The 22,259-nt window shown below is 48.7% G+C and overlaps 1 long non-coding RNA gene across 1 annotated transcript; it reads right to left on the minus strand.

Moving 5' to 3' along the window:
* Nucleotides 1–4,643: 4,643 nt before the first annotated feature.
* Gm31740 lies at nucleotides 4,644–12,237 on the minus strand. The gene is made up of 3 exons (XR_391642.2): nucleotides 11,839–12,237; nucleotides 8,916–9,079; nucleotides 4,644–6,824 (listed from the first exon to the last, which is right to left on the minus strand). It is a non-coding gene; the product is annotated as a predicted gene, 31740 (long non-coding RNA).
* Nucleotides 12,238–22,259: the final 10,022 nt, after the last annotated feature.

Genomic DNA, 22,259 nt, shown 5'->3' on the forward strand with positions numbered 1-22,259 from the left:
TCTACAAAACATCGCTACTTCTAACCTTAAACTGCCTCCAGGATTTTAGTCTCCCCTGGCATCCTTTGGGAAAGAGAAGGGCCAAACACCTGAGTCAAGTCAGATGGTTCCCTGCCTTAATTTGCTCTCTCATTTGTTGTGATTCATACTGGGGATGGAACCCAGGACCTCACACGTGCACCTCTACCATTTAGCTGGTTTCCCAGTGGGCTCTACTTATTGACTGCTAGAGAAATGAGTCCAGTCAGCCTTGCCCTCTGGAATAACCACTACAGGCAGAGGTGGCTGGGTGTTCTTGGCTTGTAAGGATGAGTGAAGGAGGGAGATGCAGCTGACCCATCTCACTATGGGGAATCTGCTCAGAGGCAGGTAGCTCCATACCTCCATGGCTATTGCTGTGTTCTCCCCCCACCCCCGTTGCACACACACACACACACACACACACACACACACACACACAAACACCACTACCTAAGGCTTGTCTGTTTTTTGTTTGGTTGGTTTTTTTGGTTTTGTTTTTGGTTTTATTTTGAGACAGGGTTTTTCTGTGTAGCCCTGGCTGTCCTGGAACTCACTCTGTAGACCAGGCTGGCCTCAAACTCAGAAATCCACCTGCCTCTGCCTCCCAAGTGCTGGTATTAAAGGCGTGCGCCACCACTGCCTGGCTTAGGCTTGTCTGCTTTATTCCCAATGCCTATAACAGTGATTGGGGACGAATAAACCCTGGATAAATTAATATTTTTAAATGTGGCAGAGATAGCCAGCCTAGTGACAAGATCTGTTTTGGTAGCAGGATCTAGTCTTATCTCTACCCATAGGTGATGGTTAACCAACCTTATGACTAAGAAAGAAAATAAGGACATGGTTCAGATCTACCCTCATCAGAGTTTTCTATCTTGGGTCTGTAAGTCTCTCAATTATCCAAAGGGACTTTCTTCCAGGGCCCACGCCTCCAAACCTCCTTAGAGGGTAGAGCTCTCTAAGTGTCTATATTTAAGACCCCAAGGATCAGGGAGTCTTCCATGGCTGTGGTTATCTTTCTGCAAGATGGAGTATGATTTCCTAGACCCAGCTCCAGCCTTCCTCATTGCTCTCTTCAAGCACTTAGAGACCAACCAGTAGCATCAAGTGTGTGTGTGTGTGTGTGTGTGTGTGTGTGTGTGTGTGTGTGTATGTCTGTGTCTGTGTCTGTGTCTGTGTGTCTGTGTTTTAAAGTGGGAGGGAAATGACTGTAGTGGTTACTAAAGGTGATTGTTCATGACACCGTCTGCCACTCATGTGTTTGTTTATTCATAATGTCTCAGATACTCAGTCAAACATTAGCAGCCTCACTGAAGCCCACTTTACACAGGAAGAAACAGAGATTTGATCAGAGTGACAGATCTGTAAAGAAAGGGGAAGGAAATGTGTCCTCAGGAGCAGGCTTTAGGAACACGTCAGAACCTTGGCAGCATAGCCACAAGCCTAAACCGCCTGCAGCTTTTCCTAGTTGAGAGGTAACTTCTCCATTTCCTCTTCTTTAATTAGTGGAGGATAGGAACAGGATCCATGCCCTTTAATTGAGAGAACTTCAGGATTGAATACATATAGAACACACATAGATACTATATGTAATATAGATGGAATACAATACTTATATGTATTTCATCTATAGTACACATAGTATCTATGTACCTGCCTGATGCAGAACAGTATTTGTGCCAGTCTTAGCAAACCGTGGCTTCTAGTGTGCCCTTATTTACCTACTTACGAACTGAGGGGTGCTGGAGGGAAAATGAGGTTCATCTAAGATGTCATAATCTCCTAAAACCCTGGAGGCAGTTTAAGGTTAGAAATAGCGATATTTTGTAGAAACCAAATATCTGCTTATCTGGGGTGAGGCTTCTCCCTACTGAAACCCCCCTCCAGAAGGAAGGTCCCAAACACCAGGGGTTTCCTTCCAGCCACTTTATCTATCTGTCCAGGGTTTTCAGCTTTTGTTTGTTTTGAGGCAGAGTCTCACTCTTTAGTCCAGACTACTCTTCAACTTGTAGCAATCCTCCTGCCTCAGTTTCCCAGATGCTGGGGTTGCATACCTAGCACTCCTCCTACTTCTTTGAAGCACTAACTTAGAGATGCCAGGAGTCCTCTTTTACAAGTTTCTGTCTCTTGGCAGATGAGGAGTCTGGGAAAGGATTTGCCTAAAGCCATTGTCAGACTAGGTACCTGCATTCAACCATGGTCTTGGCAGAGCTCATTCACTGCCAGCCAGGCTGGAACTGAATGCCAAGGGAAGAGCTACTTGCTTGACTAGAGACCGGTCTGGGTTCAGCTGCCCACACTGCTGGGCATCCTGGTGCCAACAGAACAAAAAAGAATTAGAAGAGGAAGAGGAAGAAAATAAAGGAGAAGGAGGCGGAGGAAGATAGAGGAGGAGGAGGAGGAGAAAGGAGAAGAAGAAGAAAGAAAATAAGAAAGAAGAAGAAGAAGAGGAGGAGGAGGAGGAGGTGGAAGGGGAGGAGGAGGAGGAGGAGGAAGAAGAAGAAGAAGAAGAAGAAGAAGAAGAAGAAGAAGAAGAAGAAGAAGAAGAAGAAGGAGAAGGAGAAGGAGAAGGAGAAGGAGAAGGAGAAGGAGAAGGAAAAGGAGGAGAAGGAGAAGGAGAAGGAGAGGAGAAGGAGAAGAAGAAGAAGAATTAAAAGAAGGAGGAGGTGGCTCCATCCCCTTTGGAATGAGGGGAGAGTGTCAAGGTTCTCCTGAGTTTGAAGTCAACAATGCCAGGAGGGTGGTTTATATCTCTCCACACTTGGGGAGACTCAGTTTCTATCCAATTCTCTTGAGTTTCCTTTTCTCATTGAAAGGAAGATGAAGGCTCCTCCCTGGGGAGCCTGGTGGGTGTAGGGGGTCACAAAGGAGAGGAGGGAGAGGCTGCCTGGGCTCTACCAAGGGAGGGTGGGAGTATGTGGAACCTTTCTTATTCCACATCAATTCAACAATTGTGAAAATTTGAGCTCTAAACCAGAGAACTCTTAGCCCTTTTCTCACACACTCTAAAAGCAGTTGGAGGAGGTTATGGAAGGATGCAGGATGGAGAAGGAGGGGGCAGGGATACCAGATCCACCTGAGATCTACCCCAACCCTAGGAACTTGCTGCAGTGAGGAGTTAGGGTGGGAACCAGTTGAAGTTAATGTCTTCCCATCGGGGATTAAACAAGATGCTGTCTTAATTTGAACTTTCTGGATTTTCTTAATGGACACAGAGGCTGCTGTGTCACCAACTAATGAAAACATGAAGTATTGGTGATAAAGTCAGAGTAAGGATTAAGCATTGTGTTCTACTCCAGCCATGCCCAAATCCAGACCCAACTCTTCTTGAGTGAAAGATTTCCACTTTTGGTGAATCCAGGGTCAAGGTTAAGAGCACCAGGTCCGATCTAAAGATTTTTTTTTTTGTATTATGTATTTATTTTTGTCTCCTGCTTCTGCCTGGCAAGTCACAAGTCTTACCTAACTCACTAGACTAAGGGAGATGCTCTTAGCTCTGCCCTTGTTCAGTAAGGCTTTGCCAGAAATCAAGGATGCTAAATTCACCTGCCCAAAAATGAATTGGCCCAAAACTCTCCTAGGAAAATAAACTTAGAGTAGGGATGTGGCCAGTCAACTAGGAGGGGAAGTGTGATTACATCTAGGCATCCCTCTTTCTCTAAAAATATTATGCCATATATTATATTAAATCATATATTATATTATATATCATATTTCTATCATATAGCCGTGATTTGTTTACAATCCTAACGGGAAGGAAATAACTTGTGGGTGTTGGTACCTACCACCCTTCTTCTGAGCACACATATATCAATTAGATTTGCCTTAAAAGTCTTGGAAGCAGTCAGGTGGCGGTACAAACCCTTAATCCCAGCACTCGGGAGGCAGAGGCAGAGGCAGGTTGTTGAGTTCGAGGCCAGCCTGGTTTTTAGAGTGAATTCCAGGACAGCCAAGGCTACACAGAGAAGCCCTGTCTCATGGGGGGGGGGGGAGGCATTGAGAGCAAAAATATATATAAACCTCTTGGCATGCATCTATAGTCCACCTCTTGCGGTTCCAATCTATCTTTTATTCCCTATCTGTATTTGCCCCCCCTCCCCCCAGCAAGGGCCGATAGTCACTTTGCAACTGGGACCTGGGTGGCATCTGTAGGTCTATAGGTCTTGATTTCTCCCCTGCCCGCAGTGGTGCAGGATACCTGTTCTTTTAGCCTAAGAACTTCAGCGACGTTTTGGGCTCCTCGACCTCAAAACATTTACCCAAGGCCATCGAGTCAGAAAGCCCTTCTTAAGGGGTCTGCCAAACAGCTAAGCGCTGCACCCGGACCTCTGGTGGCTTGCCCAGAGTACCGGGTTTCCCTCATCCTAAGTGTCTCTTTGGCTCAGGAGGTATCCAAATTACTCTCTCCCTGGAACTCTAACTCAGGCCCTGGCAGATGTGAGGGGGAAGCATTTCTTTCTTAACTGTGGCGGCCAGCTCGCCTCGATGTCCTGCCCAGCAGAAGACTGGCTGGCGCTGTGCAGTTAGGGTCTTGGACACTCAGGCCTTCCTTAATAGTGTTCCTCTCGGTGTCTCTTGTTTGCCACCGTCCATCGGATTCAAAATCAGGATGTCTCTGGATATCGGATTTGCCCGAGAATCAGGCTTACCGTATCTCTATAGTTTATTCTAACCTCGAGGTTCTAGAAATGTCTCTCATGGGTGTCAATAAGCATGATGTATCTCACAAGGGAGAGCTGGTGGGTTATTCGCGGTGGGAAATGTAAAAGCTCGCCTAATGGTGGGTGACATCGTTTCCCCCTGTCTCTTGTTTTCTATCATCCTCAAAGAATTTTCTCCCCAAGAGGAACCAGCGTGTTTGAAACACATTTCTCCTGTCTGATTCTGTGGGCTGAAGATAAGTTATCTTAGTGGGCTTTTCGAAACGATTTAAAACAACAGCGACAGAGAGCAATCCCAGGCGACAGAGACCCAGGAGGACGCACACCACTGGTGTTCCCGACCTCGGGACATTACTGACATTTAGCACCTCGGCAGCCTGGGGTTTGCCTCGCACAGTGCCTGGCCTAGGTCAGGAGCTGGTCCACGTCCCGTGTCTAAAGCACGGAGAAGCCTGCGCTCGGTGCCCGTCAAGCTCTCACTACCGAGGCGAGGACGTCACTAAAGCCAGTGGTTCTTAGGGATTCTGTAGCCGCGGCGGCGAGGGCAAGATCGAGTTTGTCCCACGACCTTGGCGCCAGTAAACTGGAGAATGAGACAGACCCCAATTTTCTCCCTTTGGAGTTGAAACAAAACCTGAAAGCCCGAGGTTGTTCGCACCGCCAGAGGTGGCGCCTCCGCGGCGGGTGCCCGCGCGGTTCCCAGGCCTGGGTTCCAGGTCCTGTCCTAGTTGTCCAGTTAGTTAGCTGGTTAGCCAATGGTTAACTCCCAGGCGACATTTATGTAAACGCGAGGCCAGATCCCACGAGCCTCTGAGGCCTCCAGCCCAAGAGCTGCTCGGCTGGGCTCCCAGAGGAGGGTTGGAGGGAAATTCCTGGTAATTAGAGGGGAGGTTTTCCAGGGGCGCCCCTCTGTGAAGTGGCCTTGGCTCCAGAAGAGGAACAAAGGGCTAAGGTGCCTGCGTTAGGCGCGCCCTCCGGGCCCGCGCGCCCCGCATCCCGCCCCCTCTCCGCGCCGTGGCAGCCGCGGGCTTTGTGCGCTGGGACCGCGCGCCGAGCTGCACCTGCCCGGCTTTAAGTACCTTGGCTAGGCAGCGAGGGCGGCTGTTCTAATCGCCATCTCCAAAGTACCTGCTCATGAATAAACACCAGCCCCATTTGTCAGGTACTTAGCGCTCATTGTGAAAGGGAAATTGGTCCTTTTCTGAAAGTGTCTATCCTCAACCCATCTGCACAGTCCTGGTTGCAGAATTTCCCCCACCCTTTATACACACACACACACACACACACACACACACACACACACACACACAGAGAGAGAGAGAGTGAGAGAGAGAGAGAGAGAGAGAGAGAGAGAGAGAGAGAGAGCACGAGGCTCCTCCAAGCTAAGATAAACTTGCTTTTCTTCCGGTAAGTGCGTGATTGAGCCGCGACAATAGGCCGAGAGGAGGAGGCCGCTGGGTCAATAGCCTGCGTCTCTCCCATTGATAGGAAAAGTCAGCACCGAGAATGCAAGGCCTTTGGGAAACCTCACTCTTGCAAAAGCCACGGGGGCTTTTGGAAGTCGAACTTGCATAAACCCTCGGACACACTGCCCAGTGCGTTCCCCCAGACACTGAACAAAACGCTGGAAACAGAGGTCTGGGATGTCTGTTATTCCTACCAATTTTGGTACCTCCCTCTAGTGTCATATCCCACACTTTCTCCACTCGGGCGGTATAGTTTGGTCTGGTTTTTGAGTCTTGGGCACTTGAGACAGAGAATATAAGGATCCGGATAACACATTTTGCAAACACCCGGGCGGGTTGCGGAGTGTGGGGTGGCGCTTCCAGGAACCCGGCTGCACCGAATGAACTAAGTTCGCATCGCAGCTAAGGGTTCAGAACGCACAGCGATTCCTGCCAATACACTCATGCTTGCCTCCCAGAGGGTATAGCAACTTAGGCAAACAGCTATGCGTTTTTTAAGTTCACAGAAAAGCAGTATAGTAAACCCCAAGTAGCCCGTTGGCGTCCTGGGGGTACCACCCATAAATTCTTCCCGACATCTGTGCTTTCGGTGCGCCTGTCCTCAGGACTCTTTCCAGGGTGAATTTCGACCCGAAGCACAGGGATTTTCTAGACCTTCAGGCAACCGCGAGCAGTCCTGAAAATGAAAGAGTTTGCTAAGTGGAGATTTCTCTAAATGATCGGAGGAAAGTGGTTTTGTCTTCATTTGGCTCTCTCCCGATTTCGTTCTGTGTTTACAAACATCAGTTTAGTCCATACACTAAGCCCAGCTCTGCTGCTCAGCTCTTGCATGGCTCATGAAGGTGGCCACGCGGGGATTATAGGGTCTGAATGTTTAGATGAGTGCAAATGGGGGGGGGGTGTCCTAAAAAAACGCTCTCCTTACATTGACCACGGTTGGCCTTTGTACACCCAGTCTCCAGATCCCTGCCGACTTAGGAAGGACTCTGAGGGCTCTGTGGTTAGGTCAGATGTGACCCTACCAAGTTAGAGGAGACCTTCAGGCAGACCACCTGCTTAAGCCAGGTTGGGGAGGAGGACTGCTGGAAGGCAGGTTGCAGGGGTGGGGTGGAGTGGGAAGGGGACTGCTGGAGGCTCCATCAGGTCAACCAAAGAACCATGGCTGTTCTGGAGGCCCTGGCTGGTCGCATATTTCCATCTGGGCTCAGAGACCAGACTTTCCAGATCCTATCCATATATATATATATATATATATATATATATATATATATATATATATATATGCTTATTTAAGTAATATTCTTGCAAACAGCAAGATCTTGTTTCTCCTTGTGAGTAGCAGCTGGAAGTTGGTAGGGCAGGCAGGCCACTGGAGTGAGGACAAGGCAGAGGTAAATGACAGGTAAATGACTTTAAGGGATAGGTTTAAAAAATGGGAATGGCTCAAAAACCTTAGGCGTCCACCCCAAGGAGTCAGGAACCGAGCTGCCTCAAAGGATCCCTTTCGTGTTTGGAGAATACTCTGAAATTCCAGTTGGCAGACCTCATGGGTTAATGTTGGAATTACTAACCCATGTCTTATTGGTGAGAGTGCGTGTACTTTACAAATCCATGAGTTTGAGGAGGCCGGTTGCTGCTGCAGGAACTAAATGTTTTCCTTTCCAGGGCAATGGATTGGCCTCAGATCATAGCTCGAACAACAAGCGTTTAAGCCCACACTTTCTCTCTTGTTCAAATCTTCCCCCTTTCTGGGTCAAAGCCAGTGCACACCCTTGCTGCCCTTCAAGGAACCAGCCATACTCATCCCAAAAGCCAGGGTAGGGCATAGTCTAGTGGGAACAGAACACAGGTTAGCTTCAGATCTGGTCAGTCTACCTGGTGGGACGGGGAGGGGGACGGGGGGGGGGCAGAGGCCTGGTGCAGCTGTTGGGAAACTCCTTCTTTTTTGACTCTGGTCACACAAGAAAGGCCTGGCGCAGATGTCTCAGCTTGTGCTCCAACCACTGCCCCCTCAAATCTCTACCATACAGTCTCTTCTTCCCAATTCTAACCCCCTTGTCTTGGTCTATGGCCTGTGAAACCTCTGTGCTGGCCAAGAAGAGAGCATTGGGGTGAAGCAGCTCTCCATGACACCCAGGAAGCAGCTCTGGCCCCTGAGCATGATAATGCATGTAGTGCCAACATTTCACCTCTAAAGGGGTCTCCTCCTATCACCGTACCAACCACCCTTGTTTCTTTGAAAGGATTTGGGACTCCTGCGTATGGTGTTTCTATCTTCAAGCCAATTTGCCTTAGGTTGTTGACCTTTTGCTCTGGCTATGTGACGCTCACATAACACTGACTGCAGCTGGAGTTATAGAAGAGGACCTCTGTTGCATCTACAGTGCAGAGAGATGCCCTCATTCTGCACAACCAGTTAGCACAGTCCTTACAGCAGAGGGAACTGGCTCTGATCTCCCTAGGCCCTGGTGGCAGAAGCCCCAGGACAGGCCTTTCTACAAGCTTCTACAGCTACCCCTTCTCGGCCTGTGGTGGGTAAGAAAGGGATTCTGGCTTTTTCTTTCACGTGCTTTCTTTGATTGCCTAGAGCATCTCAGAATACACCAGAAATCAGCATCCAGGGCTAGCTCCGGGTGCGCACCCACCCCCCAACCCCCTTGGCCCTGAAGTCCACACAACCTTCATTAGCAATCTGTGGAGAATGGAGGGGCAGGGTGTGCCTAGAAGCCTTTACAGACGAGAGGCTGCGATTTTCTCGCTCCCGTACCATTTAATTTCGTGATCTTCGTTCCACTCTGGCTGGGCAGTTTCCAAGCTCCTCTCACTGCTGAGCAGAAACCCAGAGGCAGAGACTCTACAGTTCGTACTCTTGGGTTAGGTTTGCAGTTGCCTACGTTAGAGCGGGTCACAGGTCCACCGGCAGAGGGCGCCCTGAGAAAGAACAGAGCGGGTTTGAATGTCTTTCCTGGGTCCCTGGCGCCACACTGTGGGACTAGATGATTCACAGCCACACCTGTCATCGCTGTTTCCCAAACTGGCAGAGTCTCTTGGACAAAGCTACTGAAGCAGGCCTGAAAGTGGGTGGGAAGGAGGCGTCCCCACCTACAACAGGAAGGTTGCCGGCTACTGCTTCTTTTTATAACCACGTGAACACTAAAGGAAGTCATTGTTAGGCGCACTGTGGAGGTGTGTGCGTGCCAGCAGTGTGTGCATGTGCTCACATTAAGTGTGCAGAAGCAGGGGAGGGACAGAAAGCATAGCTCCTGAGATGGCTCTTAATTCTGAGCGGGTAGAGTTTTTCTAGAGCATTTAATTCAAGTAATCTCTCCTCTATTTGTGTGTGTGTGTGTGTGTGTGTGTGTGTGTGTGTGTGTGTCACTTTGTAGCCCAGGCAGATCTTGAACTCCTAATCCTCCTACTTTAGCCTCCCTAGTACTGGAGTTACAGGTCTATACTCTCCTCAACCAACTTGAGCATTCCTGTTAGTAGGGGGAAAAAAAAAGATCCTGTGATCCAGAGATTGGGACAGATTTCTCTAAGGTCTTGTAGCAGCTACAAACAGTGCAGTGTTGACTCAGCTAAGGCTGGGAAAAAGCCACCTCTCAGCTGTCATCTATGCATCATATCCTCTGCTGTTAAACACTGCAGTGAGCAGGATGTAGAGTGAATAAATAAATTAAAAAATATTGAAATTGTACCAGGTCCACGCTTCTGGGATCACATTGGAAAGTGTGAGTGCATGCGTGCGCATGTGTGTGTATGTGTGTGTGTGCACTCGTGTGCACATGTGTGCATGCATGTGTGTGTGTGCATGAATGTGCATGCATGTGTGTGTGTGTTCATGTCTGGGAGGTAGCATATGCTTTCTTGGAAAGAAAATATGTCTTATTAAGGAATGTCTGTAAAGAACTTTGTGTAACTCATTTGGTGGCTAACACCTGTAATTCCACAACTCCAGAGACTGAGGAAGGAGGAATGTGAATTTATGGCCAGCCTGGACTACATAGTGATTTCTAGGCCAGCCTGGGATACAGACTGAAACCTCTTCAAGAGAAGGGGTAAGGAGAAAATTGTGTGTGTGTGTGTGTGTGTGTGTGTGTGTGTGTGTGTGTGCCCACACACATGCTGTGTTTGCCCATGGAAAGGTTAACACATGCCTATATATTGCATGAAGGTGTATTTGTGCTATGTGTAAAGGGATGTAGAATAGTAAAGAGCTATATGTGTCTAGATAGTGTGCTCACATGTAAAGGTATAGCTCGGATTAGGAGTAACTGCTTCTCCCAACGGTATGCCTGGTACACATATACCTGGTGCTCTCCTGTTCACTGATCCCCACTGCCCCCTTTCTTCACTCCTTCAAATGAGCCCTGGAGCACACCCATCCCTGAGCCCCAAAGAAGGAAGAATGGAAAAGAGAGGGTGGGAGGGTCAAGGGGTGCTGGATCCAGGGTGTGGCCACGTCCCGAAGCCCAGCAGGCTCCAAGGGCTGCAATTAGGCAAAGCTTCTGGTCTGCAGAGGGAGGAGGAGGAGGATTATAGCAAATTCATTTCTGTTTTCCAGCTCAGTAAGCCAGCAGCATGTCCCTGATGTTAGCATGAGAATGAGCCAGAGCTCTGTGAACCCCTCCCCACCCGACCTGCTGACCCCTCTCCCCCCACCCCCCATGTGAATAGCAGGACTCACAGCCTGGACAACCTCTCCAACCAGGGCCTGCAAAGCCAGTCCTACTCAGGGTAATTTAATATATTTTAAGCCCCCGGCGGCTTTATTTTCCCTCCTTTTTGAGTTTGTTTTAGGCATTCACAGCTCTCACCCCGTCATTAGACAGCCTTATTTGACGGACGGAAGGAGCTGCTATGAGACCACAGCCCTTTGTGTCCCCCACATAAGCTGGGCTTCCCCGTAATTAGAATGGTATTCCCAGCCATTGGGGCCTTTCATGAGGCGGAACAAAAACTCCCCGAGATGAATATCCCCCAACTCTCAGCCCCCTGGATGGAAAAGGGACTGTGAGTTAAAGGGACTTCTTGGGGGAAGGTAGTCTGTGACCATGGACAGCTGAGACCCTGCCAGGAGCAGAAATTTAGAGGTCACGGGGTGTGGGTTCCAGACAAAGGTTGGTCAAGGTCTTCCCCAGGTACTTAACCGGTCCCAGGACCTGCTTGGTTCAGCCTTTGTGGCAAAGGACCCGTGTATACTCACAGAATTGGAGACAGGGTAAAAAGCTAGACAGTACATGTGAATGAGCATCTATGGGGCTCTCACTTAGAAAGGACTTCACATTTAAAAATGCAAATACACACAGCACACACAACCTCTTTCACAGGTCCGGGGATTACACTGTAAACAGTCATATGTGCATGCACATATGTGCACATGCATGCTCAGGACAGGGACATGGTGTCACAAAACAGGTGAGAAAAGAGTTGTAAATGTACACACACGTCACATGCACTGTCCTCCAGACACACAGCCATATTGCAATGTGTCTCGTCTGTGCACACACATACAAGCAGATAGACCATCTTGAGGGGACCTTGCTTGTGAACACAGATTCTAGCTCATGCGCGCGCACGCGCACACACACTCATGTACGCACATGCAGGTCTTCTGTGGCAATGGAGCATTCACCGGCTCCTGCGCCTTGAAGTGATTCCATTTTTCTTTCCCAAAGATACAGACTTACCTCTGACTGCTTTCCTGGTCAGGAGCTTTTCCACAGGAGAAGCTCAGATGCTGTTCTTTATCCTGGCAGCGGGCAAAAGGCAAATCCAGGTTTTTAAGTGGCATCCAGGAGGAGCAGTAAAACGTCCATTTTTGTGAGAATTAAAAATGAAAAGAGGTGGGCGATTGTGAGCCGTGGATGCTCTGGGTGGGGAATGTTCAATGAACAGGCTTCTAGCCTGTGTCAGACCTTGTGCACAGGGCCTGGAATAGCAGCTGAGTGATGAGTAGCATCATTCGGTACTCATTCGGGTACAAAGTGCCAGGAAAGGCTGGGGCCAGGAGAAGAGTCATAAAAGCATTTCCAGCTTCCACTTTAGAATATTAGCACAAGGGACTGGAATGGATCTTTTGTTTTGTTTTGTTTTGAGTTTTTTGTTTCATTTTTTGTTTATGTTTTGTTTTGTTTTGAGACAAGCTCTCTTGTCTCAAAATTCATTAAAGATGCCCCTCCCATAGCATCTGTGGCTCTTGATCACCCCACCTTTGTTTGTTTGTTTGTTTGTTTGTTTGTTTGTTTGTTTGAGACAGGGTTTCTCTGTGTAGCCCCGGCTGTCCTGGAACTCACTCTGTAAACCAGGCTGGCCTTGAACTTAGAAATCCACCTGCCTCTGCCTCTGCCTCCAAGTGCGTGTGCCACTACCCCTGGCTGGAGTGAACCTTTTAATATCCCGTGTCCAGATCACAACTGTGGTACCTGGGAAGTGCCAATGAGCCAGAGAGTGTGTTAGCTGTTCTCTAGGTTACCACTCTAAGTCCAGTGTGTGCCCACGGCTTTCTCATAGGGGCACCCTCTCCTACAGGGAACCCACACTACAGCACTTTTAGCCCAAGCCAGCGCTAGATCCAGACGTAGTGAGGGCAGCTGCTGGGGCCTGCTTGGATCCCCAGGAACAAAGACGAGGCTGATTCTGCTTTGACAGAGATCATCAAAGAGAAGTGGATCAGTGCTCAAATGCAGTCAATGGTTTGTTTGTGGGTTTGTTTGTTTGTTTGTTTGTTTGAGTTGGTTTTTGGAAACAGGGTTTCTCTGTGTATCCTGGCTGTCTTAGAACTCATTCTGTAGGGACAGGTTGCCCTAGAACTGAGTACTGGGGTTAAAGGCATGTGCCACCACTGCTGAGCGCTGGTTTGGTTTTTACTTTAATTTTCAATTATGTGCTTGTGTTTGTGTGGGCATGTGTATATGAATGCAGATGCCAACAGAAGTCAGAAGGGAATTTCAGATCCTCTTGATCCGAAAGTATAGATAGTTGTGAAATGCTGGGCAGGTCCCCTGTAAAAGCAGTATTCATTCTTAAACACTAGTTTCTGCTCCAGCCCCAATTTGCAAGTTATTTTTTGTTTTGTTTTTCTTTTTTTGTTTTTGTTTTTGTTTAGTTTGTTTAGTTTTTCAAGACAGGGTTTCTTTGTGTACCCTTAGCTGTCCTAGAATTTGCTCTGTAGACCAGGCTGGCCTTGAATTCAGAGATCTGCCTGCCTCTGCCTCCCAAATGCTGGGATTAAAGGTGTGCATCACCACCACCTGGCTAAACTTCATCTTCTTTTGGAAATGTGGGTGGCCTTCTTACTCATGCTATAACTGCTGGTGGTACAGATTATCATGAAACCTTGACATCTCTACCTGAATAAAACACACATCTATTTCCCTTTGAAGAAAAAAAATATTAAAGATTTTTTAGAGAATAATAATGCTATGCAGCCCTGGTGGGCCTGGGACTTGCTGTGTAGACCAGGCTACTCTCAAATTTGCAAGTAATCCTCCTACAGCCCCCCCCCCCCCGCTGTGTAGCCCTGGCTGCCCCAGAACTCACTCTGTAGACCAGGCTGGCCTTGAATTCAGAGATCTGCCTGCCTCTGCCTTCTGAGTGCTGGGATCAAAGGCATGTGCCATCACAGCCTAGCCCATCAAAGGCTTCTTGTTTTTATTATTATTATTATTATTATCATCATCATCATCATTATTATTATTTTATCACAACATTCCTTGGTATAAGGTAGGAACTGTGGCCTTAGCTCTGAAATTACCTTGGTTTAAAACCTTTTTTCAGTTTGTGTGAGCAGGGTACTGACTTGGGGGGGAGGCATGGGTGTCTTCAGCTTTAAAGTGGGGATGGTAACAGCCCCAGCCTGAGGTGAGGGTTGTGAGAGGTAAATGTGCTGATGTAAAGTTCAGCAATGCCTCTTGTATACAGTAGCTGCTCAGTTAGTATTAGCCATGATGCTTAACATTAGAGTTCTCAGTAGTTAGTGGGAAAACCAGAGCAGTTAAAAAATTTCAGTCTTTGCATTCAGGTTAAAGTGTGAAAATAAGATCTTGGCAGTCTCTTGTAAGTTACTTGGTCAGAGACAGAGATGGGTTGAGAGAGCAGAGTTCCTTGAAGTTAAAACAGGATTTCAGCAATGGGGTGTAACTCTTCTGTAGAGCACCTATCTGATATGTGTGATACTAGAATTATATTACTAAAATACAATAATGTATTGTCATATATTATTTATATATTACTAGAATACAATAATAATGAGGAGGAGGAAAAGGGGGTGGAGGGTGGGTAGGAGGAAGAATGGGAGGGAGGGAGTGAGGGAGGGAGGGAGGAAAAAGGAATGAAGGGAGAGAGGAAGTGAGGGAGGGAAGGAGGGAGGGAGGGAGGGAGGGAGGAAGGAAGGAAGGAAGGAAGGAAGGAAGGAAGGAAGGAAGGAAGGAAGGAAGGAAGGAAGGAAAAGAATACACAAGATTTCTGCGTTGGCTCAGGTTGTTACCACAGGAGTCAGCAGGGGGAGCCCAAGGTGCCGGAGCACGCAGGCGCCAAAAAGAGACCTCGCAGAGAATTACACGTGACTCTTAGCACCTACTGTGTGCAGTGTATGCGCAGGAAGACCGGGAATTTGGGGGTTCTGGTGGCCAAGTGAGGTGCCCTAGAATAAATGTAGAGGCCAGACTTCCCTAGCCTGAGGGTGTTTTCGCTGAAGCGCTGCCTGGCCTTGGGTCCCACAGAGCCCTGGGCTGCTGCAAGTTCAAAGCCAAAGACCCAGGCCACGCTGCGGAGTTAATGGCGACCTGTTCTTAGCAAAGGGTCCAGTTTCTTCGCAGCACCCCCAGCACCGGCTCAGACACCCACTCCACTGTTACTTCTCGGGGCTGGAGGAGCGGCGCAAATGTTCCCTCTCGTGGCAGTGTGGAAGTGAAAACCCCACCCAGTCTCCCTCCCTTACACACCCCTGCACCGTCCCCACTCTAGCAGAGCTGGGAGGTGGCCTCCACGGTGTCATTCCCGATTCCATGTTTTCCCACGCCGGGTTTTCTTGTCTGCTACCTTGCTCTGGCAGGTGGACCATAGAAAGAAGACCTAATCCAGGACCCTGGTATATTTGCCGAAATGAGCGCAGCAATATGTAATGTGTAATAGTTGTTTTCACAGATATTTTTAAATACCAGAGCTCCTGACAGTCCATCATTCCAGCTAATTAAAAATCAGTTGCCTCTCGGCTTCAAAAAATGCCAGAATTAGCAAGACGTGGAAAGATGGTAGACTTCTCCCCCCCCCCCCCCCCGACTCCTGAGCAGACAGGTACGCCGAGGTCAGGGTGTGGTCTGGCGTCTGCATCTGCCAAGCAGACAATCCAAAGGGACTCCTTTGCTTGGTTTGTCATGTGCAAAGATGGAGGGGGTCCACAGAATAGAGGGGCTCCTACTCTAGCCTGTGTGGAAAACCCTTCCCAGACCACTTCACTTTCTACCCCCTTCCTCCCACTTCCATCCATCAGGATCCAGAGCCTGGCTCCTGTCCTTTCAGATGCTGAGGTATAGGTGAGTTCGCGTCCCCAAGCTCCACACGTCCACAAGGTGACCTTAGCTGGGTTATTTAATTTCTTCAACCCATCGGTCCAAAAAAAAAAAAAATGCAGGCCCTTTGTGGGGGGCATCGGAGCACCATGGTGAAGGCACTGGTGATATTTTGTCTTATGTCCTTCTCCATCTGGGAAGCCTCACTCTCCTGAAGAGTGTTTGGTGAAGAGGCCAATGTGTTTGATGAAGGGCAGCTGAACATTCTTGTTCCTGTGGCAGTGAGCAAAAGTCTTCAATAGTTCCTTACACCTCTTTCAATTTATGAAAATAAATTGTATGAAAATAAATACATAGTGGTACAATGCCGGTAAATCCCAGCACTTGAAAAAGGAGGCAGGAGTTTGAGACCCATCTGGCCCATGTAATGAAACCTTGTCTCAAAATGGCAACAATAACAGTTCTGAGGGGGTGACCAGGGGCATCTATGGTGACTGGCTGAATGCTGAGGTCCCTCACCAGAGGTCTTGGTTTAAGGAAGTAGAGAAAGGTAGGACAGTTGAACTTCAGGCCTTACTTTTCCCAGCTGTAAAATGGGATTTCCTGTTTTACAGATGAGAAATGGTTGCTTGGGGCTCAGCAGAAGTCAGAAGGGTCTGGAAAGATTCTGGAAAATAGCTTGGCTGGGGGTTGAAGAAAGGCTTCCTCTAGGCATCTTCAGGTGTAGACATCTTCAGGTTTCCAAGAGAACCCTGTGACCAGTAGTTCATTTCTGGTTTCTTCCGGAGAGGGACTTGGTTGTCCTCTATTTCAAAAGTAGGGAAACTAAGATTGAGACCATTCAAGAGAAACTGACTTCTCTGAATGATGGAGACAGGAAGGTTTCCTCGGAGGACTGAAGCCACACCAAGAATCTCTGGGCTGGGCATGACTGTGTCTGTGGGCATGACCCACTGTTTCCTAAGGGTAGACACGTTCCAACGTGGAGGCCTGCTCAGTTTCAGAGACTTCTAAGGACGAAGTGAGCATCAGCACTAAGTTCCCCGGGGTGGGGAAAGATGGAGAGAGTGTGCTGGCCAGGGAGTAGTCATGTGCTAAGCTGGACATTAGCCGAGAAGTCTTACTTTGTGGCGGGCTTAGCACTGTGGCACTAGTGTTGATCCAAGGAGGACTCCCACGGGGGACTTAAGGGAATAGCTAAAGCAGAGGTCTCACTCGAACTTATTTTCCCTCTCCACAGGGAAGTTGAGAGAAGGTATGCCTTTGGAGACTGGAAACCTGGAGGTCATTTCTGAGCAAGAATTCCGGGAATCCTAAAGGTCTTCAATCTCTGCTCGCAGCACCTGGGTAGACATGGTTCCAGGGAGGAGCCTGAGTGGGTGATTCAGTTCCAGAGCCGCAGTAGTAGCACCACCCAAACTTGGAAAAAGAATCATGTTGATCGCCAGAGAAGGAATCTCATCGGAAGTAGACTTCATTCAGAGGGGCGCCAGTAGCAAAGAGGCTCCTGGATTGCATCCTGACTGCCCTGGAGGGAGGATGTGACCATTGGTGTAGGAGGCGACGAGACAACCTGGTCAGCAGAGATGTATCACAGCGGTACACTCTCCCAGCACTTTCCCACCCACAACCCGCGTCAGACCTGGCTTCATCTTTAATCCTCCAGCCTTGGGAATGACAGACCTACCTCAGAGGTCTTGCCTGCCCTCGCGCCCTCCCCAACCCCCCACCGCGTCCCGGATTCCTGTGGTGCAGTGCGGGGGGGGGGGGGCTTGTGTTCACTCACAGAGGCCGTCAGACACGGTGCGCGGTAGTTTTCTTCACTTTAGAAGGTAGCAAACTGTTTTCAAAGGTGGGATATTTTCAGAAGAAGGATTCCAAGAATCATTCCCCTAGATATCGGGCTCTGTGGGACGCGCTGGGCGTAGGTCTGTTCAGGTCACAGAGCTTCGCAAGCCTAGCCCGCAGAGAGCTGTTCTTTTAGTGGTGCTGAAAGCGAGGCCAGCTCTGCCGAGTTGCCTACAAGCTGTCTATAACTCAGCCACTACCCTCCTTCCTGCTTAGAGTCACAGGCTGAATGGTTCACTATTGTCTGGCAACAAATCGCGGTAGCCACCTAATAGATCTGATTGTTTCCAGTTACAATGTCCCCCTTCCCCAATCCTTTCTTCACTGAGCACCGAGTGATCTTTCCTTGTTGGTTTGAGTGTTTAAAAATTATGCTTATCTATCTATCTATTTTTTTTTTCGAGACAGGGTTTCTATGTGTAGCCTTGGCTGTCCTGGAACTCTGTCCACCAGGCTGGCCATAAACTCAGAAATTTGCCTGCCTCTGCCTCCCAAGTCTTGGGATTAAAAGCATGCCTGGATGCTTAATTATTATTATTTTTTTAAAGTGTGGGGTATATTTTCTGCTTGCATATATGGTGCCCAAGGAGGCCTGAAGAGGGCATTGAATCTTCTGGGACTGGAATTGCAGATGATTCTGAGCCATCCCTCAGGTGTGTGTGTGCTAGGACTCAAACCTGTTTCTCTGGGAGATTAGCCAGTGCTCAAAGCCATTGAGCCATCTCTCCAGCTCCTCTCCTTTTGTTCAGACATGCCCCATGTATCACAGGCTGAGGCTGACCCGGCAATTCTGAGCCTCTGACTTCCACCAGCTAGGATTGCATGAGGCCAGTGTGTGCATGCTCTTCTCGCTCCCTCTCGGGATGCACGAGCCAGGCTCGTGCTAGCCTGCTAAGCTACACCAGCAGCACTAGAGCAGCTCCGACTCCCCTCACAGTCTCTGCTTCCCTTCCCTTCTTTTCTTTTCTCTTTTCCTTTTTGAGACAAAGTCTCGGTTTATAGCCCAGGCTGGCCTGAAACTTTCTACATAGTCTGAGATAGCCTAAAATCTGCAGTCCTCCTGCCTGTGTCTTGCAAGTGCTTGGTTTACAGCTATGGGTCACCATGCCCAGCTAGAGTGGCAATGATCAAGGGGCAAAAGTGATCACCCGTGAAGTCCATCTAGTCTTGATGTCATGCAAAATAAAGCAAAGTTCTTGCCACAGTGAAGAGGTTCCTTTCTCTGACAATCATCTAGTGCCTGCCTCCTATCACCTGTCAAGATGGAGCCACTGCCAAGCCCTGGCTTAATTCTAGTGTGTTGAAGATTTGACATTAAGATTCAACAGGGAACCTGGATTGTGGTAAATGCCTTTAATCCCAGTACTCGGGAGGTAGAAACAGGCAGATCTCCGAGCTCAAGCCAAGCCTGGTCCACAGAGTGAATTCTAGGACAGCCTGGGCTACACAGAGAAACCCTGTCTCTAAACAAAACAACAAACAAACAAACAAGGATTTGCCAAGAGGTGGGAGGTGAGTCATGGGAAGAACTGTGAAGCCAGGCGGTCTGTGGTGGTGCTCATTATCCAGACCTGCGTGTCATCCTCCAAAAGTACATCACGGCGAGATGGCAGGGAGGCTCTGGTAGCATCCAATGATGCTGAGCAGAGTGATTCTGCTGCTCAGGACTTTACCCACTTTCTGACATGCTTTGCCCCTACCCCACGCCCGTTTCGGGGGAGGAAGCACATGGCAGATGTGAAGTGAGTGGCCCAGGGTCACACAGCTAGACAGTCACAACTCCGACTCCAGAGGAACAGGGAGCCCAGAGACTTCATCTCCGGCAGAGGCGTGAAGGTGCCGACCCTGGGACCAGACAGCCTGTGTGTAATCCCAACTCTGCCAGTTAAGGACTCAATCTCCCCGTGGCTGTGTTTCCTCGTCAGAAGAGATGGTGGTCCCCCTGCTAGCCTCACTGGGAAGACTGAGGAGATAGTCCTGCAGTCATCAGTGCTGTTCTGAATCTGAGCTCCTCCCTGACCGTGGCGAGCAAGTCCAGAAGGCAGGCTGAGAATTTCTTGCCTCATCATCCTGGATGTGCGGGAGCCGAAAGGGCAGAGGACAGAGGAGGGGCCGCGTGACTGCCTAGGCTCCTAAGCAATTTACTGGAGGAGCTCATTTGGCAACTCTGATTCCAAGTTAATTAAAGATGGCCACTAGGGGTCATTGCCATGGTGACAATTAGGCCAGAAAGAAGCCTCATTAAGGTGCGGTTTTAACTAGGCCAGTCGTTTTTAACCTAAGGTCTGTGGGAAAGGGAGTCAGCTTGCCCCCCCCCCCCCCTCTCTCCTCCGTGTTCAGATCCGTTTCCAGGCAGTTCTGGCTGAGGATGGAGGCAGAGGAGGAGTCCTGAGCTGAGCCCCCCTGAGTCCCAGCAGGGCAACAGGTTTCTCTGTGGCACTCACCCTGTCTGTGAGGCAGAAGCCTTAGGGTGGGTGGAGGCCATGATGCCAGAGCAGGCAGAGAAGAGGGGGATTTTATTCAGAGTGGCCCGGGAGACCTTATCACCCAATCTGCTTCCCAAACTGAGTGAGGGGAGCCAAGCCGAGCTGTGGGTGATAATGGAGCACATGAAACTTATTTCTTCTGTGTTGAATTGAGAATGCCAGGAGCTTAAAGCCTGTCTCAGTTCACAGCACTGTAATGTGTTTGAGCTAGGCATGGCGGTACCCACCTCCTATCTCAGGACTAAGACAAGAAGATAGTGACATCCTGGCCAGCCTCCGCCACATAGTGAGATTCTGTTTCATGGAGGTAGAGTGAGTGTGTGTGTGTGTGTGTGGGGGGGGGGGGGAACGACACAAGAGTAGTGAGATGGCTCAGCCTTTAACTTGCTTCTCTCTCTCTCTCTCTCTCTCTCTCTCTCTCTGCTTTTTTGTTTGTTTTGTTCGTTTTAGCTTTTTGTTTGTTTTTTGTTTTGCTTTTTGTTTTTGCTGTTGTTGAGACAAGGTTTCTCTGTGTTAGTCCTGGAACTCACTCTGTAGATCAGGCTGGCCTCGAACTCAGAAATATGTCTGCCTCTGCCTCCCAAGTGCTGGAATTAAAGGCATGTGCCACCACTGCCTGACAACTTGCTTCTCTTGAAGTGGGCCTGCCTGGGCTTGGTACTGGAACCCACATGGTGGCTTATGAAGTCTGTAACTCCAGTTCCAGGGAACCTGGTGCCCTCTTCTGGTCTTTATGGGCACCAGACATGCTTTTCATGCAATTATCTACATGCAAGTGAAAACTCTCATACCCATAAGATATAAATAGATTAATCTCTCTTAAAGAAATCAAGAGGCTGGGCTGAAGGGATGCTGAGAGCACTGGCTGCTCTTCCAGAGGACCAGGGTCCAGTTCTGATGCCTTCCTCAGGCCTCCCCAGAAACTGCAAGGGTGTGGTGTACAGACTTACACAGGACAAACAACCATGCATGTAACAATAAGTAAATAAATACTTTTTTAAAAAATCAAGGGGCTGTGGAAATGCCTCAGTCAATAAAGTAGTTTCCATAGAGGCATGAAGAACGGAGTTACAATCTACAACCTCTACATAAAAAACCAGGAGGACTGGTGGGCATCTGTAATCCCAGGGCTGGGTAGACAGAGCCAGGTACAGTTCTGGAGCTCACCGACTAATACAGCCAAGTGAATCCATATCAATGAGAAACCCTGTCTCCAGAAATAAAGTAGAAGATTCGGAGAGATGACCCACCAGCTAAAAGCGTTTGCTATACCTGGGGACTGGGGTTTGGTTTACCAGCCCCACACAGTGGCTCACGACCATCCATAACTCCAATTCCAGGGGATCCAGTGACCTCGTCTGACCACCAAGGACAGAAAGCATGCGTGTGGTGCACATACACACATGCTGTCAAATCACAGACACATGGAAAAGAAAAAACAAAGAAATCTTTAAAAATAAACAAGACGGAGAGTAACTAAGGAAGACCCTTGACTGCATGCACGTGTCCAGTGTGCACCTGAATATGTCTGAGTTCACTCAACACACACATATGCATATGCTACACACAAAGAAGTAAAGAATATGTTCTCTGCTCAATAGTGATATAAATGCACTGATGAGAACAGGAAGTCCCAGGTAAGCACAAAGAGAGACCACCCCCTGACATACACCACCCTGGACACGATGTCTGCTGACACTGTCCATATAGTAAGCAGAGCGCAGCCTACAGGGAGCTGGGTCCAAAGACTGGAGAAGGGGGACCTGGGTTTTGGTGTTTGTGACCTTTTCAACTGTTTGTACTTTATCAGGAAAATGTCAAATAAACTGCAGTGGAAACACCAGCTAACACCACATCCCTCTGAGTATGGAGATGCACCACACGCTTTTCTTGACAAAAATGGGGGTCGAATTGTACCTATGATTTTGAAACCTGAATTTATCACGTCAAGATAACAAGATGTCTTTAATGCTTTCCCAGGATGTTGCAACTTCTTATCTTTTTTTTTTTTAAAGCACATTGCAAACTATTCAAACTGCAAAGGCTAAAAAACAGACAAGCAAAGCTTCTTACCTGAGCTTCCCTGCGCCCCCCCTCCTCCCCCGGAGCAGCCTTGAAGATCCATTTCTTTTTCCTTCCTTCCTTCCTCCCTCTTCCCTCCCTTCCTCCTTTCCTCCCCTCCCTCCCTTCCTCTGCTTTTTCCTCCCTTGCTCCCTCCCTCCTTTCCTTCCTTCCTTCCTTCCTTCCTTCCTTCCTTCCTTCCTT

The sequence above is a fragment of the Mus musculus genome, chromosome 7 (assembly GCF_000001635.26).
Source record: "Mus musculus strain C57BL/6J chromosome 7, GRCm38.p6 C57BL/6J".
Classification (NCBI taxonomy): Eukaryota; Metazoa; Chordata; class Mammalia; order Rodentia; family Muridae; genus Mus; species Mus musculus.